General features: G+C 37.8%; 1 long non-coding RNA gene across 1 annotated transcript; it reads right to left on the bottom strand.

Annotated features, from left to right (window-relative positions):
* Nucleotides 1-12,580: 12,580 nt before the first annotated feature.
* On the bottom strand, nt 12,581-15,024 carry LOC308701622. Its single transcript, XR_014031483.1, has 4 exons — nt 14,904-15,024; nt 13,800-13,865; nt 13,448-13,522; nt 12,581-12,664 (listed from the first exon to the last, which is right to left on the bottom strand). It is a non-coding gene; the product is annotated as an uncharacterized lncRNA (long non-coding RNA).
* Nucleotides 15,025-22,797: the final 7,773 nt, after the last annotated feature.

The raw sequence follows: 22,797 nt of genomic DNA, 5'->3' as shown, positions 1-22,797 counted from the left end.
TGAAGCACCCCTAAAAAGGGGCTAGCCTCGCCCATGGCGTTGGCTAATGCAGTTTCACCATTTTTCATTTTGTCTTACTACATATATTTACGAGGGACACTTAGCTTTTTTTTCAGTACAGAAAAATAAAATATAAGCATTACACACATGGATTTATTTAAATAATGCTTTCAATGAGTTGTTAAGGGCAACTTTATCCTTACTGGATACAAATCTGAATGTATTTTGCAGAAAACATAAATTAGGCCCTAGACAACCATGCCTGGCTGTTGCTTAGAATGTAAAATGTAGCATAACAAGCTTGATAATTTGAGTAATAATTTAATTTATTCCATGATCCATGGCTTTGTGTCAGGTGGTTCTTTGACTATGCCATGCACGGAAATAGTTAAACACACACCAATCCATTTTCATATTTTCAATGAGCAAGGCAAAGCTGGCAATGGTAAAGAAAACCCTTGTAGATATATGAGGAAGAAGCCTTAGGAGTAAACAATATGCACATGTTAATTTGATTCATGTTACCTCACATATTTAATGACATTTACTTTCCAGAGAATTGATTAAAATTTAAATATATTTAAAAAAATTAAAGACACATGTAGTAACTGCTGAGAGCATAAAGGTGAATATAGTCACAAAGTCTGGCTTCTGCTGATGAGCTGGTGCTGATTGGAGGACCTTGGAGCGATATGACCCACAACTTGCTCCTGCTGGACGAGTTCTGCCAGAACACCTACACGAAAGATCCCTTCCCTAGGAAGTGTTGCAGCTACCATAATACCGTTCTCAAAGATTATAATGAGCTTTAATAGAACAATCTAAAACATTTGCAATGAACAAGGAACAGATTGTGCATGGCAGACACTGGCTATGGACTGCATATTACTTTATTATTTAATGAAACATTACTGGCCAGGTGGGTGTGGGAATGAAGGTGGACTAGAGGTCGATCTGTGCATCTGACGATCAACTATCTCTTGAGCTGTTTTGTAGAGAAAAGAAAATGAAAAATGTTAGAGCATCCTATAAGGAAAGTTACTGTGGGTTAAAATACTTATTTCTCACAAACAACATTGGTAGAAACATGAACACAATACTGTCAACAACCTTCTTAATAGATACTTAACACTGTGAGAATCATGTTCAATCTGATTTCAATTCCACAGCTATTTAACCCTCTGAGGTCGACAAACGCGCCGGCGCGTTTTGCTGGATTTTCTCCACATTGTAGCACTATAAACTTAAATTTCTCCGTCATTTATGGTCATACAGAAAAAAGAAATATAAAAAAAGAATCTGTGATATTTCTACTTTTGTATGTGTCCACTTACAATCAAATCAAAACATTGTGCTTTTGTAAAATAAAGAAAATAAACAGGGTGTGCGTTCTGCCTCTCCGTCGCGGTGAACTTTTTTTTCTTGAGCACGTCTATAAACTGAAACAAAACTCTGCGAATACTTGTCACACAGTTATGAGCCATATACCTTTATAAACATTTAAGTGTGTACTTTTAAATGATCGGATTCAAAACGAAAACAAATATTCTCTGTTTAAGTAATTTGTATAAAACCAACAAGATGTCCAGATTCTCAAACGCTTGCTCATTACAGTTAATTTGGCCACGCCTACTCGCGCAAAAGAGATTCACATGCAAATCTCCACATGGAACGCGATCGCCCTCATTACCTCAACAACAAAACACTTCACTTCACTTTTCGTCGAGTTTGAAAGACGTGGCTGAGCTTACATTGGATTTACATCAGGAGAAGAACGCGATTTGAAGACAAGAAAGATAAGGTAAGAAATTCTTACATATTAGTTTGCTATTGTTGCATAAATTTCACATTGCAGTTGAACTGTTGCTAGATGGTGAATATTATAATATTTAGACCCGTGTTTACTGTTACTGTGTTTGTGGATATCTGCTCAAACGTAGATATGTATTTGGTAACCATAATGTTTTATATTTGAGCGTGATCGCGTTTGAATGTATCTTATTTTGGATCGTGATCACGTTTGAATGTATCATATTTTGGATCGTGATCGCATTTGAATGTATCATATTTTGGATCGTGATCGCATTTGAATGTATCATATTTTGGATCGTGATCACGTTTGAATGTATCATATTTTGGATCGTGATCGCATTTGAATGTATCTTATTTTGGATCGTGATCACGTTTGAATGTATCATATTTTGGATCGTGATTGCATTTGAATGTATCATATTTTGGATCGCGATCGCGTTTGAAAAACAAACAGCTTCATGTTTTTACTATTATCTCATTTCATATGGACCACTAATGGAAACATTTTAAGTAACATGATAATCAATATATTTTTCTCTAGCTTAGTTGTTACTTAAATCTTTTGGAAGATTTATACTGTTATAGGTTATTATTTTATCCAGCACTGCGCATAGCTTATGCCTACAAGGCACAACAAACCTGGTGTTCACTGTTCATTATATCTTGTTGCAAACATTTGTGTGTGTGTGTGTGTGTTCTGTGAATTTTAAAAAACAATTTTAACCAGAAAAATCTAAAATTTATTCCCAAAATCGTGCAGGCCTTTCTCTTGATATCAGTATGTTCACTTTTTTTTCAGGGCCCAGATGACACTGATGACTGCTGAATTCAAAATTCACATGAGTCTCTGTACATGGTAAAGTGAAAATCAAACACCTTGGAAATTAAAGGTATGTATGTTTTTAGGAATGGCACAAAGGTCTCTGTCTTTGGATCATTGTTTTCAATAAGTGCTTTTTTGGCATATGTTGTGTATCTTTGGACGATGCTGTGTTGTAAATAAATCCAAACAATTTAAAAGCCATTATTTTTTAAATCTCCTCATTTACAGTATTGTGCAAGGTTGCTCAGAATGACAGTGCCTGATAGCTCCTAATAGGGCCGTTAGGGGAGGTTCTTTGTCTTTCTCAGGTGAGAAAAGCTTACATATTAATGAGCTCTCGCATAAGGCTTTTTCACACAAAACACGTCATAAAATTTTTAAATCAATATATTGTCTTATCTGAATGAGCAGTCAGGGTGATTTTCACATAGTTTTGCAGCAAATATTCTAGGCTACGTGATACAATTTTCAAAAGTCTTGTGAAGAAATAATCAGTATGGGTTTCATGGCCTTATTTCAGTGAGAATTTTTTTTTGTATTTTCACAAACCACGCATAAATGTCATTATCTCAAAACTACAAACTTTTACATACATGCTGTTGATATATTATTGTAGCAGAGTTTGTGCTGAATACAGTGTAATTAGACTAACCATGAAAATGTCACAAGTAACAGAAATAACCAGAAATGTCAGAGCATGTCAGAACACCTCCAGGGCCCAGAAAACAGCTCAGACCTCAGAGGGTTAACTTTTAAATGTTTTGGCCTAAAAAATGTGACATCGCTTAGAGCACCTTTAATTTTTGTCACATACAGCAAACATCTCCTCACCATCTGCTAGCTGCCTGTCCCCTGAAAACTGTAAAGAAACGTAGTCTCTGTAGACAGCCCAGGTTCCACAAACAGCAACAAAAACAAACTGGGCTCACCCACACCGCAAAACCAACAAAATGTTTCAGCCAATAACCTACAAGGAGGGTTTGGGGTGGGTTTTGGGGGGGGTTCAGGGTATCTGCACATTTTTTAAAGTCAAATTTAAGACTTTTTAAGACCTTTTTAAGACCAGAAGAAATCAAAATTAATACCATGCATTAGGGGGTGTGCAATATCGACAAAATATGTCTCAATCGATATTTTCAAAGTTTTGTTGGTAATAATTAGATATTTTACTGATTGTGTTTTTGTGCTTGGTGCTATGGCTGGTTTAGGCCTGTTGTTGACAGCTGACAGACGAAGATATTCATATTTTTCATACTCTATGCAGTGCAGTGACAGAAAGTCACTGCCATCTTAAATTGATTTCCAGGGGCATTTTCACCTATTTATTGACATTTGTAGATGTATGCATCACCTTTGTCAAATTCTAACATTCAAATTAAATTCTATTAGAATAATTACACAATACCAGTGTTACCAGTCAAATTAAATCATTAAATCAAAATCCATCTTTCCAGTGCAGAGGTGACACAGAAGTGGCATCAGATCTGGCATTAATATATTTACACTGTATTTACAATTGCATAAATAAAGCTATGAGATTGTTAAATATGAAATGATTTCTAATTTTAACATTCTACTTAAAAAGTACTCTAAATATTAGGGCTGACTTCTAATAGTCGAGGATTCGACGATTCGATTCGGAGAGGTCTGATTCGACTATGAACCTCATAGTCGAATACATGGGCGTCAGTTTGGTTTGAAATGTGCTGGGGACAGAGACGCATTCGCATTTTCAGAAGGGCTGGGTACCATTTTTATTTTATTTTTTCAGGTCATGTTTTGAAAGACGATGTCCTGTAGCTTACTAATGTAAATAGATAAAAATGTATTCAAAAATCTACTTCACATTTTCAGCAGGGCTGCGGAGCGGCTGTGAGTTGACTCCACACGGTTCTCATGTGCGTTAAAAGCTTTACATGGTTTAATGTACCTAAACAATGATTACCAAATTCCCCTCTCATTTTGCTCCACATAACCACTTAAAATGATAAAAAAAATCGAACCCAGAGTCCAATTATTATGGACGTTATCTGATATTAAGCGTTTCGGCTTCACATTTTCAGCAGGGCTGCGGAGCGGCTGTGAGTTGACTCCACACGGTTCTCATGTGCGTTAAAAAGCTTTACGTGGTTTAATGTACCTTAACAACGATTACCAAATTTCCCTCTCATATTGCTCCTCATAACCACTGAAAATGGTCAAAAAATCGAACCCAGAGTCCAGTTATTATGGACGTTATCTGATATTAAGCGTTTCTGCTTCACATTTTCAGCAGGGCAGCGGAGCGGCTGTGAGTTGACTCCACACGGTTCTCATGGGCGTGAAAAAGCTTTACGTGGTTTAATGTACCTAAACAACCATCACCAAATTTCTCTCTCATATTGCTCCTCATGTTTATGAAATGTTATGATATATGTGTGATATATGTGTTTTTTAGCTCTTTTGTTTGAAATGGAAAAAATCGAGCTGCTATCTAAAAAAAAAAAAGAAAAAAAAAAGGTTCGACTATCAGTTGACTACGGCAAAATCTAACGAATCAGATTCGACTATGAAAATCCTTAGTCGAAAACAGCCCTACTAAATATTAAACTAAAGCTGCCAGTAGGTGGCGGCAAGTCACTGTTTTAATCATAGATAATATCATATAATAAAGGCCTTTATTATATGATATCTATGGTTTTAATAAATGAGTTGAGGGAGTCATTCATTCAACCGATTCGTTCAAACGGCTGATTCATTCGGGAAGCAAGTGATTGTTCATTGAATCATTAAATTGATTCGTTCAAAACGCGGATTCCAGTCATAAGCTCATCGCTGTCAGTGGCATTGAAACTCTGCTATGGCTCCATTTTGAAATTCTCGTCAGCGAAATAAATGGAAAACAAACAATAACAATATTGTTTATAAAATGTAACTCACAATGGTAATTTATTGTTAATTTAACTGTTATATAAATATATAATCACATTTGCAATTGTGCACGGGAAAACGGAAGTCTTGCTGATGTGATATTGTAGGTCTATGAATATGATAACAACATATGATATAAATATGAGACAAACTCATTTGGGAACAGCCTACCTATAACTGCACACATCACGCAGTGAAAGCACGAGAGACAAAAGTGATGTCAGCTCACAGTGCCTCGTACAGCGTTAAAACAATGATTACAATATCATAATAGACAATACACATCGCAAACCACTACACACAAGACTGAACTTAGAACTGAACTGACATTTACTAACTCGCTTCTTCTCTCCTCCTGTTTTGCGCGTGTAGGAGACGGACGTAATGCTGCCGCCAAATGCGCGAATGACGCGAAATGTCACGTGAACAAGCAAATCCGCAAAGAAAGAATAAAAAAGTACGCTAATTAGATGGTTCTAATTTAGAAAACATTAAGATATGTTTAAGTCAAATTGCCATCGAAAATTTAAGACCTTTTATAAGTAAAAATAAGACTTTAAGACTTTTAAAGGCCTTAAATTTTAAAAATCTAATTTAAGACTTTTTAAGGATCCGCGGACACCCTGGGGGTTAGTGTGCGGATGAGGAGGAGGGAGGGTCGAGCTAGCCTCCGTTTTGTTTGACAAAACTTTCAGCGTCAACAAGTAGTGACGTCACCCAACATCACTTTGAGCACCTTTAAAAAAAACACTTTGTTTTGCTCATTTACCAGTATTGCTGAGATCAAATGTTAACTGGTAGGAGCAGCACCGTGTCCTAACCAGACACGATAAGATTCTCAAAAATTTGTCACAGTGGTAAAAATCACAGCTAATCAGAAGAGCGCGCACTCAGCAAGCTCCAAGCACTCTCAACAAAATGGATAATTACACAAATCCATGAATATTACACCTTTTTTTAACATTATTAAAAATACATAAGAGTTACTGAAACAATTGTCAGTTAACAAACAGTTTGAACGTTCTTGGCAACGGTCTGTTATAGTTCGCAGCGGTCTGTTATCAAGAAATAACAGACCGCATCCTACATTGGAATTCAGCCAAGCCATGTAATAACATTAAATAATGCACATATACACAGTACTATACCTGAAATCATCATACTTTGTTCCAGCGGTGACGTCGCAGAAATAGTCTGGTTAGGACACGGTGTTGCACATATTCACTCGTCTGAAAGAAGTAAATGAACATAGCCATTGTATTACATGTAACAATTGTGGTAATTACATGTATACCGTTAACAGTTACGGCTCATAAATACATGTAGAATATCAAACCTACATTTCATATAAATATTTTAGCAAAACTTTTTTTGCTCTCCCATCAACACACAACCATCAAATGCAAGTTATACACTGGAGAAACGCGTCTCAAGTCCACACGTATCTGTCAAAGTATCTGACGGCTAACCACGATAAACTACATGCTTGGGTATTAGAAGCTCTTTCTCTGCTACTGTCAGTTTTGTGATCTATGCCTGACTCAAATAATCCTAGCTTCTCCAGTCATAAAAGCTACTGCTAGTTCAAATTTGACAGATGAAGTCACACTTTGATTGGACTTGTCGCGTCAATTGTGATACATTTTTTTAGTTGTATGGATGTCGCCATCTTTGACACCTTATTCACCGTCGCTATAATTATAGGTGATGGTCACAAATAGATTACATGCTTGACTTTGCTTACTTGTTCATCCAGACAGCACTCAAAACGCTATTATAAAACAGAGCCTACCTATGAGTCATACCAGTTTTTTCTTACTTTTGTTAATATTATTGGGTTAAACTGGCTTCTGCTTTACAACTTGTTTATACATGTTGAAAGTGTAGGAAGGTCCTCACCCAAGGTTTGGCCTGCAATTTATAAAAGTTAGTTCCAATCCTTAATTCTTCTGATTGGTCAATAGCTGTGTGTTATTCACAATAAAACACAGCCATGACCGCTTCACCCAACGGTTCTATGTATCACTAGTACACAACACCCCTAGCAACCACTCTTAGCAACTTAAACATGTTTGATCTCATTGATATTGTTCATTGATATTGAAGCTAGAGTCAATTATTTTGAGGGATTGAGAAAGTGAGTGAGAATCCATTTGAATGTCCGCTGTGATATCTTGTAATTTTAACAGTAAAGGGGTTTTCCCATGACTTTCCCATGACTCTGTTTACCGACTGACTCACTCATAAAAGATAGATTTTTGCTGAAATAATGTATGTAACTTCTGTTGCTGTTTGTGGTCAGGGACTACTTTTTCCAGCAGAAGGAAGGCTTTTAGTGATTTCATGAAAGTTGCATAGATACATATTTTTCAGCTTTAATATTTGTATTGTGTGGTGACTGTTTTATAAAAACAGTAAAGTACTCAAGGCTAGTGATGTATCATAACTCTGCTTCACGTTAGCTGTGTCCCAATGTGAAGGCTGAATTCTTGGAGGTTGCATTTGAAGGCCGATTGCGTCACGATGAAGGCTGTCCCAACTCAATTCTGCATCCTTCGAAGGCCGGTCGTCATCGCAATGTTATTCAAAAGCGACGCCAAATGCACCCTTCGTTTCCCCGTGAAAGGAAGGATACATAAAATGATCCTAAGCGGCCTATCCCACCCCATAAGTCATTGCGCGCCGGTGACGACTGCATTTATTTATTTATTTTTTAACCCTCAGGGGACCACGGTGTTTTTGGGGCCTTTGAGATGTTCTGACATGCCTTGATATTTGTGCTTTTTTCAGTTATTTATAAACATGTTAATGGCAAAGGTGTAAATTTACTCTATATAGCACAAACAGGGCTACCATAATATGCCAGAAACGTGTATGTAGATGTTTGTATTTTTAAGAGAATAATGTTTATGCGTGGTTATTGGAAAAAAATAAAATGAAAGTTGCTGATTTAAGAACACAAAACACATATTAAATATGTGTCCACAAGACTTTTGACTAATTGATGTTTTCCCTTTAAGTTCTAGCTTCAAAATTATGTGAAAATCATCCTGCCTAATTGTTCACATAAAACACTACATTGATTTAAACATTGTAAAACAGTTTTTTTGTCAGAAGAGGTTTATGCGTGGGAGTGGTAATGGGTCATCAATATTAATGAGATTCAGACCAGGGGTGTGACATAGACGCTCCCCCAAGTGCTAATGGGCCATCAGGTGAGGCAGCCTGAACAAAGAATGAGGAGATTCAAATGTTTTGTTTTTCAATCTGTTTTAATGTAATTTTGTAAAAACAAAAGTAAAGGCAGGTATCTCACAGTAAATGCTTATGCCCCGTTGATGTGGGCTCTAAGCAAATCAAATGTGACCAAAATAAATAATCAGTCGGCTATAAACAAAGCAATTGTGAGCGATAAATAAACAAAAGTAAAGGCAGGTATCTCACAGTAAAAAACATTTTGAAGAGAGTCTGGGGAGTGTGTGTGTCAGCAGAACTCAGCTGTGGTCCAAGTTCCCGGGCAGGCAGGAAGCTCAGAGTCTGTGGAACCATATCAATGTCAGTCTCTGTTTTCCATGACAGAGTGGACTCCTTGTTGCTCGTCTGAATGTTTGTCTTGGCCCTCTTTGCCACATTCCTATAAAAATAATAATATTAATAAAGGTTAATAAAGGTTGATCAAAGTACTATCAGCATGTCAGGGCAGGGCAATCAGCATGTTGATAAAACAAAAAATATATAAGCTCTTTTATATTAACATTACCAAACAATAATTGTAATATTGTGCATGCATAACACATTTTTTGCAAAGTAGTAGTTAAAAAAAATAGTAGATAAATATGTACTTACTCTTTTTGATTTCCGTTGCTCCGTGTCCTGCGAGTTGCAGTGGAAGGCGAGAGTGAACAAGCTATATTCCTTTTAAAAAAAAGTTGAAAACTATTTTTATCATATATTTTACAGAGTACTATTCCAGCACATGCATAACTGATGGACATTTAGCAATGCTGATAAAGCAACACAATATAAGCTCTTTTATATTAACATTACCAATCAATAATTGTTATATTGTGCATGCATAACAACACATTTGTTGCAAAGCCACACAGGCACATATAGGCTGCATTTGTATCATCACTAAGTATATAAACAAAATGTAACTAACATCTGTAAAATAGTAGGTAAATATGTACTTACTCTTTTTGATTTTTGTTGCTGCGTGTCCTCGTTGCAGTGGAAGGCGAGAGTGAACAAGCTACATTCCTTTTAAAAAAAGTTACAAAACATATGTAACATCAACCAATCTCCAAAAATAAATAATAAAGTCATACAGGCTCATAATATTAACACTAAGTATAAACAAAATTGAACTAACATCTGTAAAATAGTGGGTAAATATGTACTTACTCTTTCTGATTTCTGACTGTGTTGCTAAGCGCACTCCGAGTTGCAGGCGGAGGTAGTGATGAAGCTACATTCCTTTTAAAAAAGTTGAAGAATATTATGACATAAATATAACTATAGTAGCATTAGTCTATAATGAATAACTGATGTAAATAATTTCAGACGCGTGCAATAAGCCTATATGCGTGTCAATGGGCCATTAACGGAGAGGCACACCGCAAACATTAGCCTAACACATTTGTGCACTTCATTAACTGGGTATATTTACACATTTCAGCACATTTACACACATTTAAAACTGATATTTGCGAGTATGCATCGTTAATGATAATGAGGCAGCATTTATATAGTCAAAATATAATCTAAACACCTAGGGCCTACTAGGCCTACTTTCTAAAATAATTTCTAAATTCTATCTTTCATACATAATGATCTAAACATATCATTTAGGCTACACATACAAATACAAATTTCCTAACCAAGGGGTGTAGCATATGTACACAAAAAAACCAAAACAAAACATTTTTGATGTTGAAATGGTACAAGATATTAAATTCATGGTATAGATATGCACTTTCATTAGATCGTGTTGAATAAAGGTAGATATCAAATGTCAATACTCTGGATGGCAAGTCCAGCCTGTATAATATGTAAGCTCATGTTTTGAATAACTTGTCAACTAATGCAAGTAAGAATAAATACTTACTCATCCGAAATTCTATCCACGGCTGGATCAATTCGCTCTTCAAAATACATACGGTCGTCATCAGAGTAGTCGCGCTCCTCTTCTGATGAAAATCTGGACTCTTCGTCGCTAGTATCCAGGACGAACTGAAGGGCTTCCGCACCGGTGTACCGTGTCATCTTCCCAACGCGCAGGTGACGAAATGATGAAACTTGAAGCGTTTAATACATTTGCTTGGGGGCGTTTACCTGTTTTGCATAGATGGCTTAGCACATTATCTTGTGAATAGCGCGCTCCGTGAGTAGGCGTGAACGAATTAAAGTCAATGAGCTCGTAATAAGCTCGACTGGAATCGCTCTCTTTTTATACAGATTACAGAAGCTGATAATATTTGTTTTTTATATAAATGACTTCATTTAAAAGCTGCGATCTCAAGCTTTATGCCCGTGGGTCTGTTTGCCTGTTTGACTGAATTTTCGCGGAGTTATAGATCATTTTCGAACGCGTTTCAAATGGGAGTTTACATACAGAGAGAAGGCAGACATCGCATCATGTTAAAGTTTCTTTATTTGTCAAAAAGCAAAACACTTTATCTTTATTGTGAGTATACAGAAAAAAAAAAGAAACTGAACAGGATCGATTGATGTAGAACACGAAAATTAAAGATCAAAATTAACAGAGCATTTTGTGTTTATTTTTCATTGCTAAAAAAAAAAAACGAGCAAAACGCGCCGGCGCGTTCTTGGTCCCCTGAGGGTTAAAGGCGGCCAAGACTAGATTTCAGTGGTGGACAGCAAATTCACATTTAAATGTATTATGTTTTCATTTACTCAAATCGCTAGTGAAACCAGAGTTAAAGTTTCTTAAAAGCTTCATCTTAACTCCATCATTGCGTGGCTTCATTTGTCAGGTAGTTTGAGGCAAAACCTCTGCTAATATTAGTTTGATGACCTATCTGTAATTTTGCACTAGTCTATCTCACTTGTGTATTATAAGAAATATCACTCACCCTATAAAGCCCACAACAATAAGAAAAGCAGTAGATAAGGCAATGGGGTTTCACTTTTATGTGTTTTTGTAGTGCCATCATAAAAGCCATGTCTACAAAGGTTTTAACTAAATTTGAGTATCCAGAAATATGATTTCTGAAGTATTTTGTATGCATGTCTTGGTGTCATATTTTGCCGTGTTAATGCACTTAACCTCCTGAGACCCGAGAGTTTGCCTGGTGTGCATTTTATAATTGTTCTTGCTATTTGGGATAAGTAGGACCTAATAAGTATAATAACTAAAATTTGTTTTTGTACAGGAAGTAGTTTTTGCAGAAAATTATGTCCTCATGCATCATTGCACGCGCCAGATGGAGTATACTGAATAAAAAAACAGCAAAAACAAAAGCAAAAACATGCAAAAACAGCATACACTCGATTTCCTCCATTGTCCTGTGTGTGTGGGTAGCGGGAGTGTCTCGCGTAAAAGATTAAGTCATGGCAGTTTCCTGCCGCGTCGCTATGACGACCAGGTACTATTGTGGAGGTACTATCTGCGATGGAAAACGGAGCGAAAAGCGGGCCGAGCTGAGCTGAGTCGAGGCGAGACGAGGCGAGTCAAGCTGGTACTGGTAATGGAAAAGCGCCATTAGTTCCTCATGACCGTTGTTTTGTTTCAGTGCCTCTTTTACACACACAATAATTTTTTTTACATTTTTTTTGACACATTTGTGATTTTGTTTTATCACAGATATTTTGTAAATTTGAATCATGAAAAATTTTAATTGAAAATGTTCATGCAAATAAACAAGAAGTGTCTTTCAACATCTAGGTTGTTGAAGTACAAAAGAAAAACAAAAAAACATGTACCTGATAGTGGAGTTTGTGGGAGAAGGGACAACTGGAACTATAGCAAAGTCCTGGTACTCAGATGGCCACTCCTGGTTTCCTCCATTCAGAGGCTTGGACCGGTTGCTGAAGAGTGTCAGGATGATGGAGGCACCACAGCCAGACACAGGGTGGACCACACATCAGGTCAGAATTCTGCACGAATCAGGTAAGCAGGTTAAACTACAGTGTAAATGAACATTATCAAAAAAGATGGTAAATCACATGACATCCCATGGCTTAATGCTTGCATGAATTAAATTCACGAACTTCGTTTCTTTCAGCATCTTTTGACAACATTGCAAAAAAATGGAAAAAGGCATGCTACACTTCTGACATCTCAGAAACGGAGATGCCTGGAAAAAGAATTCACAAGTAAGTTGTCAAAGCATATTTTACTTTTCAAAATAGATACACTTAAATGTAATGTAATGGCTTGGAGCAACGTTTGGGGAAGGAAATTACATTTCCTTATTTATTTATTTTTTTTGGGGGGGGGGGGGGGATTTTTTCTTTTAGTTGACAAACAGGGCAGTGTTATTACTTAGAGGTTACTTCTAATCCTGCTTTGTAAAATACTCAAATACCATGATTTTGCTCATAGAAAGAAAATATACACATCAGATGATGAGCCTCATGATACCCCCCACAAAAAAAGAAAATTATTAATAGAGAAAAAGTTCTGCCTGCACACAAAGCCCCGCCTGCAAAGCCCTGCTTGTAAACATCAAGACAAAAGGTAAAAATACAATGAAACCAGTTAAATGGTTGCTAGACGTAGGTGTATGTAACTGCTGAGTGCTATTTTTTTTTCCAGGTCCTGTTATAAGACCCCTGCTCACACAAAGTAGAGCAGGAAAATCATTCAGCAATTGTGAGTTTACATTTTTAAAACTGATATTTTTGTCATGTAATATTTTAATAACATAAAAAATTTACCAACTTCATCTTTCTCAGCTCCAGATGTACCAGTGAGCTTCTCCCAGGCAGACGAGCCTTGGCATGAACACCCACCTGCCATTCAAGGTAAAAGAGCATTAATTGGTATATGGAGGAAATCAAAAACACATTCATTGCAAACGAGTCACAGCCTAACACAAAGAAATACAACATTTTTTTTTTCTGTATAATTAATTAGAGAACACATTCTCTATCAACACCCAAGACCATCTACACATCAGGGAAGAATGCAGAGTAAATATTTTTTTAAAGCCAATTTCAGTCATTATTGAGGTATTACTTAAGGTGTACCAGTTTCATGCACTGTCATTTTAACAAATGCGCAACTTACCAACATCACCTTTCTTAGCTCCAGTGAGCTTGTCCTAGCCCCAAGATGCTTGGAGTGATCACTCACCTAACATACAAGGTAAAAAAGCATTAATAAAACAAATAATATTGTTTACAATTGACTCTTCGCAGGGAGTTCGATTGACAGGCGATCTGACTGCATTACACATTGTATTAAAGGGAATATTTTCGAAAAAGCATAATGGGGCACTTTAAAGGGGGGGGGGGGGGGGGTGAAATGCTCATTTTCACTCAATCTCCTGTTAATCTTGAGTACCTATGGAGTAGTATTGCATCCTTCATATCTCCAAAAAGTCTTTAGTTTTATTATATTTATAAAAGAAAGATAGGCTGTACTGAGTCTTTCCGGAAAACACAGAGCGGCTGGAGGTCACAGTCGGTGAGTAAGAAACTGCTTCAAATGTCTCTCTGTGTTGTTGTTAGCTATCAGCGCTATCAGCTATTAGCTTCGCCCACACGGCCCGCCTCCAGACGCTCGTTTTTTTAGGTACAGCCTATCTGTCTTTTATAAATATAATAAAACTAAAGACTTTTTGGAGATATGAAGGATGCAATACTACTCTATAGGTACTCAAGATTAACAGGAGATTGAGTGAAAATGAGCACACAGAGCCATACTCGAAAAAAACTTTCCGAAACTTGTGACAAACCGGAAGGACAATTTTTGGCACAGAAATACTCCTTCAAACATACAATTTAATTTTTGAAACTTTGTCCATGTTTAGCATGGGAATCCAACTCTTTAACAGTGTAAAAAACTCAGTATGCATGAAACAGCTTTTCACCCCCCCTTTAAATATGATCTGAAAATCTACAGAGGTTTGGAAATTTGAGTCTGGAAAAGTATGGAATATGTGTAGGAACCCTGTTTAGAGATTTGTGTGCTTGCAGGTGCTTCTGGTGTGAGGCGATGGAGTTCCATCTCTGATCAATGTACACGTACGTTAAATTGAAGTTCTAAATTTGTAAAATTATACATTTTTAAGTTTAATAAAGATACTCTCCCAGATAAACCTACTGTATTGCAGCTGTTGAGAGGATGATTCTGGAGACATTACATGAACTAGACATGAAGATGAATCACCTGACTTCAGTGGTCCAGTCCCTTGCAGGCCAATGTTCCAATGTTCCAATGCTAGTGGTGGACAGTGAGGATGATGTCTTTCCTCTCACATCCATGGAAGATCTAGACAATCTGGAAAGACAATTATAAAACATGTAAACATCTCTTAGCTCTCTGAAAACTGTATTATTTGCTGAAATATGATTTTCTCGGTTGACGTTATTGTTTAAAGGGGTGGTTTACTGCCTTTTTTCTTAGCTTGATTATGTTTATGGGCTGCAATATAACATGTCTTCGTGTTTCGTTTGTTAAAAAACGCCTTATTTTTCATAAATTTCACCTTTATTGTAAGCCGCTTCCTCCTCTGTCACTTGAACGACCGGTTGACTTCCTGAGTCTATGAAACCACTCCCTCAGAAAGAGGCAATGAGCTCAGATTGGTTAGTTCGGCCGGTGTGTTGTAATGGTTGTAATTGGCTAAACTGCGTCCGGAATCTTCACGCCCATTACCTTTACGGGCGACAGTTGCATGTGCTCCGGTCAAATGTAATGGTGTCAATATTGCCTCATCAGTTTGAGCCAGAATCAGACCCAGAGAGCGGTGATGAAGAGAGTCAAGCAGAACCTCCGCAAACACGGCTCTTACTAAACGTTTCTGAATGGTAATTTATTTTATTTTATTATTATTCTCTCAAAGAATTTCCATACGCTGTTACTTGAAAATGCTACTGCTGTTTGTTAGCTTTTGAGATACGCTTTCCCCCTGATTAAACATTTAATATAACTAAAAAACGGTATTACTCAGTCATGTAACGTATTCAAAGATATTGTTTTATTGATAGAATGAACAACCGTTTAACTATTCACAAAAATTACCGGTAGTTTACTCAGTTTGTCGTTTTCTTTAGGTGTACATGTGATAACAGCAGCTGAAGTTCGCTGTTGCGATAATTTTTTGAAGTTTGTACACGTTTCTTATACACACAAAATAACATCGAACTAACTAGCTACTATAACCAAACAGCTTTGGCATTGGTTTGCGTTCTTGATCAAATCAAAAAATTACGTCATAAAGTATACATGGAAAATACGTTTACAAAATTTGTACATATACAAATTCGGGTCCAAAATGTTTGTACGCGTTTGTCATATACTAAAGCCAGCGCTGGCATTTTTTTACATCCTTGATAAAACTAAAACGTACGTCTTAAATTATACAGGCAAATACATTTAAAATGATTAAATCTTACTTGCAGGTTGTGGCCTCTGGTTTTAAAGCTGTAACTGCTTCATGTTGGAGTAATAGTTTCTTGTTGAATCCGACATTGAACTCGTGTAGATTCTGGAAGCTGTCTTCCGTAAAATGTGCAGCACAGAGAGCTAAACTACGATTGTAATTGTCAGGAACATAATCAAACTTAAGTTTTAACCATTGTTGACGAACTACAGCGTCTGTAGGAAGCCTGAACACAGAAGACCTGACAGCTGGGTGAAAATAACACACTTTGACGGCTACAGCTCTCCACTATAACTCCTCCTCTTCGACAGCAGAACATGTTCCGGAGGGAGGGTGGATGTAAATGTATGGGTTAGTTACGTATAAAACCCGGGAAGTATCTCGTTGTAGTCCCATTCGAGTCGTTTTTGTAGGCATTAAACTTCCTGATTTTTAAAAGACAATATCTCTGCTTACGTTGAACTTTCAGCGCAGCAACTTTGCAGATACTGTTCATGCACCAACAGCAACATTACACAGTATTTAAAATGAAAAAAGTGAAATAGCAATCAACCACCCCTTTAATAACGAAGAAAAAGCGTAGTTTTTGAAAGGTCACATGTCCTTCAGAAATTATTCTATGCTCATTTGCTGGTTATTGTCAGTTGAAAACAGTTATGTAAAAAATGTTCGGATTGTTTGATGAATAGAAAGTTTGAAATAGGGCGTCACCACTTTTGATCAAGCCTATAAAACTCGTCAAATCTCCGCGAATCACAACAAGCGTATCAGTGAGAACACTTGTTCAAATAGTGCACACACTCAAACCTGATTGCACAACACATTTTTGACTAATGATTCTGCTTATATTCGTAATGCAATGACATTTGTCATTGTCCCAGTCAACGGGACATAAATTAATTCTTAAAGGGTAACTAAACCCCTGGTCTGAGCCTGACTCCACCCACTGGCAATATTTGAAAAATGCTGGAAAAGTGGGCAGAGCCCAGTGGATTGGGGGCGTCTGAGACGTATCTCTCTGCAGGCAAGGGCGTGGTTAGCTGGTACCCTCTGACATCAGAGTGTACCACAACGTCCAATAGGAAAATTCAACTGCAGTAGCCACCGTTCAACCTGAAGAGGGCAGCACTCAGACGTTTTTACACCATATTTAGTAAAATTAAAATACTTTAAACACAAATGTCAAAAAAATTACTTGAATCAATGAACAGCACTAACAAAGCCCCATTCTTACAGATCATTAACTAAAAAAAGTTGGTTTAGGGTTTAGTTACCCTTTAAAGGGTGGGACTTTATGGGACATTTGCACAAAAAGAATAAATAACTTACCGTAGCCTATTTTATAAGTCGTTCCGGAGTTGCATAGTCAAAAAATGGGCGAGGAAGAAAAAACATTATATATATATATATATATATATATATATATATATATATATATATATATATATATAAATATATAAATATATATATAAATTTATTTCACAAAAATATATATATATAATAATATAGAAATTTATTTCACAAAAAAATTTTTCACAAAAAAAAAAAAAAAAAATATATATATATATATATATATATATATAGAAATTTATTTCACAAAAAAAAAAAAATTGTTACAGACAGTTCTCCGTTACGGACGTGCAGCGCTAAGCGCCACTAAACGAATGTTTTAAAACTTTCACAGAGACCTCAAACTGAAAGCACAAAGCCTGTCTTTAAATTTAATTTCGTTTTGTATTTAATTGTATCTTAATTTTAATCGATGTGTCATCGACCAATTGTCTGGGTTTAAATAAGAAATATAGGCTATTCAAAAATAGATAATCAGGACACGGAGGCGCTGGCGAACCTGGAGCTCGTCTCATAATGAACCGAAACTCAGCGTAGGCCTATAAGGTAGCCTATTGCCTCACAGACCTGAGACATATAAATAGCTTGAAATGTCTTCTTTTAAGCAGAACAATTCAAAACGAAAGAAAACAGACTGCGCTGCTTATTTAATTCGTATGAAATGTGCATTTCTATCTGATGGCGCAGCGAGTCGAGTCATCAACTTCATCTGTCTAGCCGACACTGACATAAAAATAACTGTTTTATTAGTAAACAATTAAAATGTCTCCTGCTATATTGAACATATTTGCCTGTTCCTTACAAAACACTAACAGTGGGGTTTTTAACTTTTTTTTTTTTGAGCAGCTGTGGACAAATTCTTTCGACACACACACGTAACACTCTGCGCTTATGTTTTAAAAACATAATTTAACATATAAATAAAATTTTTTAAATGGCCCACTTAAAGTGTTTTTTACAAGTAAATGACTAAATGCTAAAAATGAATAAATTTTAATGAACAAACACAGCACCCCCACTTTCCGTGTCCCAGGCACTGAAGAGTAAATTATGCTGAAAATTCAACTTTGTCATCACAGGAATAAATTTACATTTTAAATATAGCCTATTCAAACAGAAAGCAGTTATTTTATATTGTCATAATATTTCACAATATTACTAGGTTATTTTATTTTTTATTTTTAACCAAATAAATGCAGCCTTGGTGAGCAGAAGAGACTTATTTTAAAAACATAAAAAATCTTTTTTTATGTTTGTGTGTTGCAAACATATTTTATGCATTGCTTTTTATATATAGCTTATCCTTGCCCAAACTCATAGAAACCAGTGAAATAAAATCTATTTTGCGGATTAAATAAACTGTAAGGTTTAAAAAAATAAGTTTTATTTGTTAAATTAATTTTGTTTTACCTTTTTAACACACAGGAGCAGTGATGAAGAATCCTGTCCTTCCGTCGCCGACAGAAGCAGAGGCTGAAAAGCACGTTAAAGATTATCTTCGATTGGCTCCAGGGAGAATGCCCTCTTAAAGCCATTGTGTTCTTATTCTATCCATGATTGTTTGTTCGAGAATTTTAAAGTACAATATATAAGAAATTAAAGGTTGTTTTCATACACTAATAAAAACATTTAAATCATAGATAACTGTTGTGTGCTTTCGTTCTGAGTGTAAAATACTTGGGTTTAGTTATATCATGTAGACATAATTCGTGTAGCTGTAGTTTTTATCAATAAATGCTAGGGAACGTCAAAAATGTCTAATTAAAAACGACATCTATGCTACATAAATCAGATGTCTAACAGACATAATATTCTAATAATAAACGTCTCTGATATGTCCAATGGATGTCATTTGAACATCTGACAAGGACGTCTATGCGACGTTTTCCAGATGAGCAAACGCCCTTAGAATTACGTCTTCCAGATGATAATGACGACGTCACACAGATGCCTGTGCGATGTGCGTGTGCTATCTGGGTAAGATTAACTTCGTTCAACTATTACCTGTTTGAAATAAATAATCCATAAAACAAAACGAGCAGGTGCTGGTCGCCCCGCCCACGCTATGGTATCGTACAGTAAATATTCATGGTAGCTCCACCCATTGGAACCAAATATTTCAGGAACCGAATATATTGTAACACCGGCCACGGACACACACACACACCGAGAAGGAGCAGTACGGCCATAGATATCATATATAAACGCTAGATGTCTTATGGCGCAGTTACTTCCGGCATCACCATTCGGCCATCTTGTCACAGGCAGGCTTAATGTAAGGTGAATGATCAGCACGCACACAAATCCTCTTATCTTGCTGAAATCTGGACGGATTTACAAACGGTTTGGTTTCTTACAAACGTTATTAACGTGGCTATAATTCTGAATGCTTGAACATGTATGTTATAATTATTCATATGTATGCAGTGTATGTATGCAGTGTCGTAACTACATCTCTGACATTTATAACAAACCAAACCATTTGAAAATCAGTAGAAAATTGAGCAAGTTATGGTCATTTAATGGTACGCACCATTGAACGAGTGAGCGAGCACCCTGTGACAAGATGGCCGCCAATGTGCTGACGTCGACCTCCATTGGCCAGCAGCGCGCACGAGACATCTAGCGTTTATATAGCGTTGTCTATGAGTACGGCATTTCTCCTGGCCAAAGGAAAGGTTCCTCTCAGAAAACTCGCAAATAAAGAGACATTTAGATCATTGTTATTTGGGCTAGACGAGAGCTTATAACTCATTTTTGTAAAAAACTCAAAATATTTTTTTTTTGTGCCAAAATTGGCCATTTTTGCATCGCCAAATTAGTCCGTTTGCATTAATGCCAGATAGCAAACTGACTCCAGACCGGATCCGCCGCGGAGGTACCACAAGCTCCGGTACGGATCCGCAGAACGGGTCCGGAATGGAGTCCACTTGCACAGCGCAACGAATCCGGAACAGATAAGTATTGCGGGTCCAGACCAGATCCGCGGCAGACCCTAACCGTATCCGCTGATAAAGCAGCTTATCCGCCGTGGATCCGATCTGGATCCGTTCATATCGGTCAGGAAACCTTTCACATTCCAATTACCTGGCCAAAACTAGATACAGCTACAGATATATTTAAAATCTAATGGTGGACGAACATTAGATAGACTGGATTGCTCTATAAAAGCTTGAATAGTTATTAATGTATCTGCCTTTATTAATATGAATAAAACATGAAATCATTAAACAATCATTTTAGCCAGTAACAATAAAAAAATAGGCTACTGTTGGGGTCACTACTGTTGGGGTCACTACTGTTGGTGTCACTACTGTTGGGGTCACTACTGTTGGGTCGCTACTGTTGGGTCGCTACTGTTGGGTCGCTACTGTTGGGGTCACTACTGTTGGGGTCACTACTGTGGGGTCACTACTGTTGGGTCACTACTGTTGGGGTCGCTACTGTTGGGGTCGCTACTGTTGGGGTCGCTACTGTTGGGTCGCTACTGTTGGGTCGCTACTGTTGGGGTCGCTACTGTTGGGGTCGCTACTGTTGGGGTCACTACTGTTGGGGTCACTACTGTTGGGGTCACTACTGTTGGGGTCGCTACTGTTGGGGTCGCTACTGTTGGGTCGCTACTGTTGGGGTCGCTACTGTTGGGGTCGCTACTGTTGGGGTCGCTACTGTTAGGTCGCTACTGTTGGGGTCACTACTGTTGGGGTCGCTACTGTTGGGGTCGCTGGGGTCGCTACTGTTGGGGTCGCTACTGTTGGGTCGCTACTGTTGGGGTCGCTACTGTTGGGGTCGCTACTGTTGGGTCGCTACTGTTGGGTCGCTACTGTTGGGGTCACTACTGTTGGGGTCACTACTGTTGGGGTCACTACTGTGGGGTCACTACTGTTGGGTCACTACTGTTGGGGTCGCTACTGTTGGGGTCGCTACTGTTGGGGTCGCTACTGTTGGGTCGCTACTGTTGGGGTCGCTACTGTTGGGGTCACTACTGTTGGGGTCACTACTGTTGGGGTCACTACTGTTGGGTCGCTACTGTTGGGTCGCTACTGTTGGGGTCGCTACTGTTGGGGTCGCTACTGTTGGGGTCGCTACTGTTGGGGTCGCTACTGTTGGGGTCGCTACTGTTAGGTCGCTACTGTTGGGGTCACTACTGTTGGGGTCGCTACTGTTGGGTCGCTACTTTTGGGGTCGCTACTGTTGGGGTCGCTACTGTTGGGGTCGCTACTGTTGGGGTCGCTACTGTTGGGTCGCTACTGTTGGGTCGCTACTGTTGGGGTCGCTACTGTTGGGGTCGCTACTGTTGGGGTCGCTACTGTTGGGTCGCTACTGTTGGGTCGCTACTGTTGGGGTCGCTACTGTGGGGTCACTACTGTTGGGTCGCTACTGTTGGGTCGCTACTGTTGGGTCGCTACTGTTGGGTCGCTACTGTTGGGGTCGCTACTGTTGGGGTCGCTACTGTTGGGGTCGCTACTGTTGGGTCGCTACTGTTGGGTCGCTACTGTTGGGGTCACTACTGTTGGGTCGCTACTGTTGGGTCACTACTTTTGGGGTCGCTACTGTTGGGTCACTACTGTTGGGTCACTACTGTTGGGGTCGCTACTGTTGGGTCACTACTGTTGGGTCAAGGTTTGCTGACAGGAGGGACGGTTCCTTGAGCTTCCCCTATCTGATGCCAGGTTGAACCACCGGATTACATGTTTTGTGTAATGTCATGGCTCTTTCTCACAGCACCTGTAATACACAAGCATTTCATTAAAATGTCATGAAATCACATTGAAGCTGGTTGTTGTTTTTTAGAGGATAGACAATCCATTTAACTTAAAATAATATTTCCAAAATCATAACCACGCTATGCAAGATTGCCAAACCGGGTCGCGTTTCTGTAGTTCTAATAGGACAAAAGAAAACTACAAATTTGACTTGCTTTACGTCAAGCGTTACAATACTCATTATTTAGTTTTTCTTCGTTTCTGATGTCGCAATACATCATACTTTCATGAAACACACACTTAATATAATATGAAATAATTACCTGAAACAACATGACATGGGGAGGTGGTTGGAAATATATTTGTCATGATGTAAACTAAAATGAACTAAACTAACCAAACCAGTACAGTGTTAAATGCTGTAGCGGGGACCAGTGTCAGTATTTGACAAAATATCTGGCTAAATCAAGTTGGAAAAGTATAAAATCTTACTTTACTCAGATATTCGGAGATGAAACAGTAGATCAGACTGGTAGCACTTGAACGAACTGTAACGAACTGTAAGCTGAAACCGAACACACACATACAGTATTATATTACTTATGTTTATAAAACGGGAAGTTCC

This window comes from Scardinius erythrophthalmus, assembly GCF_964197995.2.
Source record: "Scardinius erythrophthalmus genome assembly, chromosome: 14".
Lineage (NCBI taxonomy): Eukaryota > Metazoa > Chordata > Actinopteri > Cypriniformes > Leuciscidae > Scardinius > Scardinius erythrophthalmus.
The sequence above is the reverse complement of the archived record's forward strand: the minus strand, read 5'-3'. Positions and strand labels throughout refer to the sequence as shown.